The sequence below is a fragment of the Camelina sativa genome, chromosome 1 (genome assembly GCF_030686135.1).
Source record: "Camelina sativa cultivar CO46 ecotype springtype chromosome 1, ASM3068613v1".
In the NCBI taxonomy this organism is placed as follows: domain Eukaryota; kingdom Viridiplantae; phylum Streptophyta; class Magnoliopsida; order Brassicales; family Brassicaceae; genus Camelina; species Camelina sativa.
The window spans coordinates 21,170,973-21,180,059 of NC_141880.1; positions in this window are offsets into that span (position 1 = coordinate 21,170,973).

Sequence of the window (9,087 nt, forward strand, 5' to 3'; positions counted from 1 at the left end):
CGACGAAACTGAGTTGCCCACGGATTCGACCGAACTACCCGGAGACAACAATGATGTGCCATCCGAGGAACCGGCTGAGCAGCTTGAAGAAATTATTACACTAGGCAGAGCTAGCTCAGAGGCGGGAACTATAGTTCCTCTTCGACGTAGCCAACGTCTCAAGTTTCCCCCATCTAACTGGAAGAACACTAGAGTGTACTACAACAACATGGTCGTCGCACACCCAATTCAAGCTGTATGCACGCTGGCACACTTTCCGATGGAACATCAAGTGTTCCTTGGCCAAATTGACCAGCATTGGGTTCCCAAGACATATGATGAGGCCAAGGACCACAAGGTGTGGCGAGACGCAGTTGATGCCGAGAACACGGCCATGGTGCAAAATCACACATGGGACGAATCAGACTTACCCAAGGGCAAGAAGGCTGTGACGTCTCGGTATATCTTCACTATCAAGTATAAGAGCAATGGGGAGATTGAACGCTACAAGGCCAGACTTGTAGCTCGTGGTTTTACGCAAACGTATGGGGAGGATTACAAAGATACGTTTGCTCCGGTGGCCAAATTACACACAGTTCGAGTTGTTCTCTCCTTGGCCACAAACTTGGATTGGGATCTATGGCAAATGGATGTGAAGAATGCGTTCTTGCAAGGAGAACTTGAAGATGAGGTCTACATGCGGCCACCGCCTGGTCTAGAGGACACCATAGGCCCGGGAAAGGTGCTGAAGCTCAACAAGGCAATATATGGCCTTAAACAATCGCCTAGAGCATGGTACCACAAGTTGAGCACAACCTTACTTGGGAAAGGTTTTCGCAAATCAGAATCGGATCATACTCTCTTCACACTACCAAGTGACAAAGGTATAGTGGTCATTCTAGTATATGTTGATGATATCATCATATCTGGAAGTGACAAGGTAGGTATTCAAGAAGCTAAAGAGTTTCTTAAGTCAGTTTTTGATATTAAAGACCTTGGAGAACTTAAGTATTTTCTTGGTATAGAAGTGTATAGGTCTGATGAAGGATTGTTTTTATCACAAAGAAAGTATGCTCTTGACCTCTTAAGTGAAGCAGGAAAACTTGGATCAAAAGCAGTGACCACACCTCTTGAAGAAAACTACAAGACAGCCGGAAAGGGGGAGCCTCCATTCGAAGATGTCACGCGATATAGGCGTCTAGTGGGTAAGCTCATATATTTAACTATCACTAGGCCTGATCTTTGTTTTGCTGTGAACCAGGTAAGCCAACACATGCAAAACCCAACTAGACACCACTGGAACATGGTGAACCGAATCCTTAAGTACATCAAGGGAGCTCCGGGACAAGGCATATGGATGGGAAGGAACAAGAGCACCGAGTTGATAGGATATTGTGACGCTGATTACGCCGGAGACCATGGGGATCGTCGCTCAACCACCGGATACTGCACGTTCTTGGGAGGAAACTTAGTCACATGGAAGAGCAAGAAACAAAAGGTTGTCTCGTTATCTAGTGCGGAGTCCGAGTATAGAGCCATGAGGAAGTTAACAACCGAGCTCATGTGGCTTAAGGCACTATTGAAGGATCTTGGAGTTGAATCATCAAAGCCTATCACTATGCATTGTGATAACGAAGCAGCCATCCACATAGCCACCAATTCCGTGTTTCACGAGAGAACAAAACACATAGAGGTCGATTGCCACAAGGTGCGAGAGCAGATTCAGCTAGGCGTCACACTCCCATGTCATACAGACAGCAAAGAGCAACTAGCCGACATTTTCACAAAGGCGGCCAGCCCACAAGTGTGCGAATACATTCACCCTCGGCTAGGACTCATGGACCTCACCAAACCTTGAGATCCTACGCTCTTTTTCCCTTAAGTATAATTTTTCCCAAGTGGTTTTATATACTAAGGTTTTTAATGAGGTAGGTGATCAATGGTTCAAGCTTATGTCATAGGGTCCAATGACTAAAGCTTGAGGGGGAGTATAATTTGGGATCTTGATCACCATGTCCGTACAAGTCAACGTCCGTACAAGTCAACGACCGTTCTCTCTCATCGGGCCAACCATACCATCTCGTGTAGAAGCCCACTTGAAGTCTTCTAAGGCTTGTATGAGACAACCAAGTCTCTAGATCCTTCTCCTACCGACCGTTGGAGTTTGTGTGCAAGTGGGAAGATATTTCAACTCACAAGTCACATGTTATGTTAAGAAGGAAGGATGTCACTTTCAGTCATGTAAAGCGTGTATAGGATCCCATAGGAATATGCTGTTTACTTTGTCTATAATTAGGATGTATCTAGGTTCTTTTTCAAGTAAGAAGTTTGATTCTTCTTCTATACTCTCTCTCTTACACTTCCATACTCTCTTCTACTCTCTCGTGCGAACACTCTCAAACTCACTTGATCTCTACACTCTCTCGTTTCTAAACTTACAAGAGTAACATAGCTGTTTACTGCATTAAATCAATGTTTCTCTCCGTCTTAGCCTGTATTCTCGGGTTAAGCCTATTTTGGGATAAAAGATGTTTAAGTGTTGTCTAAACACTCCAAATTCATCCCGAACTCTTACAATTAGTCAATTGCATTGGGTTGTCACACATTCTGACCCTAGAAACAGTAGCAAATAAATTTACTGCTTCGAATCAATGTTTTCTCGGTTTTAGCCTCTTTTGGGAAAAAAGGGCAAAAGTGGTGTCTAAACACTCCAAATTCAACCCAAACTCTTATAATTAGTCAAATGCATTGGTTTGTTACATATTTTTACCCTGGAAAGAGTAACATAATTGTTTACTGCTTTAAATCAATGTTTCTCTCCGTTTTAGCCTGTTTTCTCGGGTTAAGCCTATTTTGGGATAAAAGGGGTTTAAGTGTTGTCTAAACACTCCAAATTCATCCTGAACTCTTACAATTAGTCAACTGCATTGGGTTGTCACACATTCTGACCCTAGAAACAGTAACAAATCAATTTACTGCTTCGAATCAATGTTTTCTCAGTTTTAGCCTTTTTTAGGAAAGAGGGTAAAAGTCGTGTCTAAACACTCCAAAATCAACCCAAACTCTTGTAATTACTAAAATGCATTGTATTATTACATATTTTAACCCTAGAAAGAGTGAACTAGCTGTTTACTGCTTCGAAACTATGTTTTCTCTTGGTTTTAGCATGTTTTATCGGTTTTAGCCTGTTTTGGGATAAAACGGGTTTAAGTGTTGTCTAAACACTCCAAATTTAACCCGAACTCTTATAATTAGTCAAATACATTGGATTGTTTTCATATTTTGACCCTAGAAAGAGTAACATAGCTGTTTACTGCATTAAATCAATGTTTCTCTCCGTTTTAGCCTGTATTCTCGGGTTAAGCATATTTTGGGATAAAAGGGGTTTAAGTGTTGTCTAAACACTCCAAATTCATCCCAAACTCTTACAATTAGTCAATTGCATTGGGCTGTCACACATTCTGACCCTAGAAAGAGTAACAAATCAATTTACTGCTTCAAATCAATGTTTTCTCGGTTTTAGCCTTTTTTGGGAAAAAGGGTAAAAGTCGTGTGTAAACACTCCAAATTCAACCCAAACTCTTGTAATTAGTAAAATGCATTGTATTGTTACATATTTTGACCCTAGAAAGAGTGAACTAGCTATTTACTGCTTCGAAACTATGTTTTCTCTTGGTTTTAGCATGTTTTCTCGGTTTTAGCCTGTTTTGGGATAAAACGGGTTTAAGTGTTGTCTAAACACTCCAAATTTAACATGAACTCTTATAATTAGTCAAATGCATTTTATTGTTACACATTTTTACCCTAGAAAGAGTAACATAGCTGTTTACTGCTTCAAATCAATGTTTCTCTCGGTTTTAGCCTGTTTTCTCGTTTTAAGCCTATTTTGGGATAAAAGGGGTTTAAGTGTTGTCTAAACACTCCAAATTCATCCCGAACTCTTACAATTAGTAAATTGCATTGGGCTGTCACACATTCTGACCCTAGAAACAGTAACAAATCAATTTACTGCTTCGAATCAATGTTTTCTCGGTTTTAGCCTCTTTTGGGAAAAAAGGGTAAAAGTGGTGTCTAAACACTCCAAATTCAACCCGAACTCTTGTAATTAGTCAAATGCATTCGATTGGTACATATTTTGACCCTAGAAAGAGTGACCTAGCTGTTTACTGCTTCGAAACTATGTTTTCTCTCGGTTTTAGCATGTTTTCTCGGTTTTAGCCTGTTTTGGGATAAAACGGGATTAAGTGTTGTCTAAACACTCCAAATTTAACCCAAACTCTTATAATTAGTCAAATGCATTGGATTGTTACATATTTTGACCCTAGAAAGAGTAACATAGATGTTTATTGCTTCAAATCAATGTTTCTCTCGGTTTTAGCCTGTTTTCTCGTTTTAAGCCTATTTTGGGATAAAAGGGGTTTAAGTGTTGTCTAAACACTCCAAATTCATCCCGAACTCTTACAATTAGTAAATTGCATTGGGCTGTCACACATTCTGACCCTAGAAACAGTAACAAATCAATTTACTGCTTCGAATCAATGTTTTCTCGGTTTTAGCCTCTTTTGGGAAAAAAGGGTAAAAGTGGTGTCTAAACACTCCAAATTCAACCCGAACTCTTGTAATTAGTCAAATGCATTCGATTGGTACATATTTTGACCCTAGAAAGAGTGACCTAGCTGTTTACTGCTTCGAAACTATGTTTTCTCTCGGTTTTAGCCTGTTTTCTCGGTTTTAGCCTGTTTTGGGATAAAACGGGTTTAAGTGTTGTCTAAACACTCCAAATTTAACACGAACTCTTATAATTAGTCAAATGCATTTTATTGTTACACATTTTTACCCTAGAAAGAGTAACATAGCTGTTTACTGCTTCAAATCAATGTTTCTCTCGGTTTTAGCCTGTTTTGGGAAAAAAGGATCAAAGTGGTGTCTAAACACTCCAAATTCAACCCAAACTCTTATAATTAGTCAAATGCATTGGGTTGTTACATATTTTTACCCTAGAAAGAGTAACATAGCTGTTTACTGCTTTAAATCAATGTTTCTCTCCGTTTTAGCCTGTTTTCTCGGTTTAAGTCTATTTTGGGATAAAAGGGGTTTAAGTGTTGTCTAAACACTCCAAATTCATCCTGAACTCTTACAATTAGTCAACTGCATTGGGCTGTCACACATTCTGACCCTAGAAACAGTAACAAATCAATTTACTGCTTCAAATCAATGTTTTCTCGGTTTTAGCCTTTTTTGGGAAAAAGGGTAAAAGTCGTGTGTAAACACTCCAAATTCAACCCAAACTCTTGTAATTAGTAAAATGCATTGTATTGTTACATATTTTGACCCTAGAAAGAGTGAACTAGCTATTTACTGCTTCGAAACTATGTTTTCTCTTGGTTTTAGCATGTTTTCTCGGTTTTAGCCTGTTTTGGGATAAAACGGGTTTAAGTGTTGTATAAACACTCCAAATTTAACCCGAAATCTTATAATTAGTCAAATGCATTGGATTGTTACATATTTTGACCCTAGAAAGAGTAACATAGATGTTTATTGCTTCAAATCAATGTTTCTCTTGGTTTTAGCCTGTTTTCTCGTTTTAAGCCTATTTTGGGATAACACGGGTTTAAGTGTTGTCTAAACACTCCAAATTCATCCTGAACTCTTACAATTAGTCAACTGCATTGGGCTGTCACACATTCTGACCCTAGAAACAGTAACAAATCAATTTACTGCTTCGAATCAATGTTTTCTCGGTTTTAGCCTTTTTTAGGAAAAAGGGTAAAAGTCGTGTCTAAACACTCCAAATTCAACCCAAACTCTTGTAATTAGTAAAATGCATCGTATTGTTACATATTTTGACCCTAAAAAGAGTGAACTAGCTGTTTACTGCTTCGAAACTATGTTTTCTCTTGGTTTTAGCATGTTTTATCGGTTTTAGCCTATTTTGGGATAGAACGGGTTTAAGTGTTGTCTAAACACTCCAAATTTAACCCGAACTCTTATAATTAGTCAAATGCATTGGATTGTTTTCATATTTTGACCATAGAAAGAGTAACATAGCTGTTTACTGCATTAAATCAATGTTTCTCTCCGTCTTAGCCTGTATTCTCGGGTTAAGCCTATTTTGGGATAAAAGGGGTTTAAGTGTTGTCTAAACACTCCAAATTCATCCCAAACTCTTACAATTAGTCAATTGCATTGGGCTGTCACACATTCTGACCCTAGAAAGAGTAACAAATCAATTTACTGCTTCAAATCAATGTTTTCTCGGTTTTAGCCTTTTTTGGGAAAAAGGGTAAAAGTCGTGTGTAAACACTCCAAATTCAACCCAGACTCTTGTAATTAGTAAAATGCATTGTATTGTTACATATTTTGACTCTAGAAAGAGTGAACTAGCTATTTACTGCTTCGAAACTATGTTTTCTCTTGGTTTTAGCATGTTTTCTCGGTTTTAGCCTGTTTTGGGATAAAACGGGTTTAAGTGTTGTCTAAATACTCCAAATTTAACACGAACTCTTATAATTAGTCAAATGCATTTTATTGTTACACATTTTTGCCCTAGAAAGAGTAACATAGCTGTTTACTGCTTCAAATCAATGTTTCTCTCGGTTTTAGCCTGTTTTGGGAAAAAAGGATCAAAGTGGTGTCTAAACACTCCAAATTCAACCCAAACTCTTATAATTAGTCAAATGCATTGGGTTGTTACATATTTTTACCCTAGAAAGAGTAACATAGCTGTTTACTGCTTTAAATCAATGTTTCTCTCCGTTTTAGCCAGTTTTCTTGGTTTAAGCCTATTTTGGGATAAAAGGGGTTTAAGTGTTGTCTAAACACTCCAAATTCATCCTGAACTCTTACAATTAGTCAACTGCATTGGGCTGTCACACATTCTGACCCTAGAAACAGTAACAAATCAATTTACTGCTTCGAATCAATGTTTTCTCGGTTTTAGCCTTTTTTGGGGAAAAGGGTAAAAGTCGTATGTAAACACTCCAAATTCAACCCAAACTCTTGTAATTAGTAAAATGCATTGTATTGTTACATATTTTGACCCTAGAAAGAGTGAACTAGCTGTTTACTGCTTCGAAACTATGTTTTCTCTTGGTTTTAGCATGTTTTCTCGGTTTTAGCCTGTTTTGGGATAAAACGGGTTTAAGTGTTGTCTAAACACTCCAAATTTAAGCCAAACTCTTATAATTAGTCAAATGCATTGGATTGTTACATATTTGACCCTAGAAAGAGTAACATAGATGTTTATTGCTTCAAATCAATGTTTCTCTCGGTTTTAGCCTGTTTTCTCGTTTTAAGCCTATTGTGGGATAAAACGGGTTTAAGTGTTGTCTAAACACTCCAAATTCATCCTGAACTCTTTCAATTAGTCAACTGCATTGGGCTGTCACACATTCTGACCCTAGAAACAGTAACAAATCAATTTACTGCTTCGAATCAATGTTTTCTCGGTTTTAGCCTTTTTTGGGGAAAAGGGTAAAAGTCGTATGTAAACACTCCAAATTCAACCCAAACTCTTGTAATTAGTAAAATGCATTGTATTGTTACATATTTTGACCCTAGAAAGAGTGAACTAGCTGTTTACTGCTTCGAAACTATGTTTTCTCTTGGTTTTAGCATGTTTTCTCGGTTTTAGCCTGTTTTGGGATAAAACGGGATTAAGTGTTGTCTAAACACTCCAAATTTAACCCAAACTCTTATAATTAGTCAAATGCATTGGATTGTTACATATTTTGACCCTAGAAAGAGTAACATAGATGGTTATTGCTTCAAATCAATGTTTCTCTCGGTTTTAGCCTGTTTTCTCGTTTTAAGCCTATTTTGGGATAAAAGGGGTTTAAGTGTTGTCTAAACACTCCAAATTCATCCCGAACTCTTACAATTAGTAAATTGCATTGGGCTGTCACACATTCTGACCCTAGAAACAGTAACAAATCAATTTACTGCTTCGAATCAATGTTTTCTCGGTTTTAGCCTCTTTTGGGAAAAAAGGGTAAAAGTGGTGTCTAAACACTCCAAATTCAACCTGAACTCTATGAACCGGCACACACACTTGTCCGTACGACCGTACGGACGTCCGTACGACCAACCAACGGGCCATCCTCAAATAGAAGTCTTCATGAGCCCAATCCACCAAAGAGATCCTCCAACGGTCGCCATTCATCTCGATCCTTCCTTTGTAGCCGTTGGAGCAAGTTGTAAGAGAGAAGAGGAGATCACATGTTAGAATAAGGAGATGTCGCTTTCTCCTCATATTAGTGTGCATAGGATCCTAAGAGAATATCCTATTTGTATATGTCTTTAAATAGTTTGTAAGTATCATACTAATAGAAGTAAGAAAAGAGTTTATTCTCTTTCTCCAACACTCTCTCTCTCAATCGTTCACTCTCCTCACTCTTTACACGATTTCACTCTCTTCCATAATCTCTTGATTACTCTACTCTCAAACTTACATGGTATCAGAGCAGATTTGATTCTGTTCTTGCCTCAAATCTCCATCACTCCCTTCCGCATTCTCTTTCTTGTTCTTGAAATTTCTTGTTCTTGAATCTTCTTTCTTTAACCGTTGGACAATAGCTTTAACCAACGGTCTCTTCATCTTTTTCCATGGAAACTACCAAAACTCTCATTGTTCCAGTTACTCTCAAGGGAGAGAATTACTTACTGTGGGCTAGAACCACAAAGACAGCCCTATGCGGCCGAGGACTTTGGTCCCATGTTGAGACGAGCGAAGCTCCTAGTGGCGAGACCACCAAAGACGGCAAGGATCTTGTCGATGAGAAGAACAAGTGGTTTCAAGAAGATCAGGGAGTCCTAGCTATCATTCAAAACTCCCTAGATGCACCTATACTTGAAGCTTACTCTTATTGCGAGACAGCAAAAGACTTGTGGGACACTCTCAAGAATGTTTTTGGGAATGTTACAAATGTAAACCGAATTTTTGAGATTAAGAGGGCCATCAACAACCTCAACCAAGAAGACATGGAGTTCACCAAGCACTTTGGGAAGTTTAGGTCCCTTTGGGCTGAACTAGAGATGCTCCGGCCGGTGACTATAGATCCGGCCATTCTGAATGAGAGGCGTGAACAAGATAAGGTGTTCGGCCTTCTC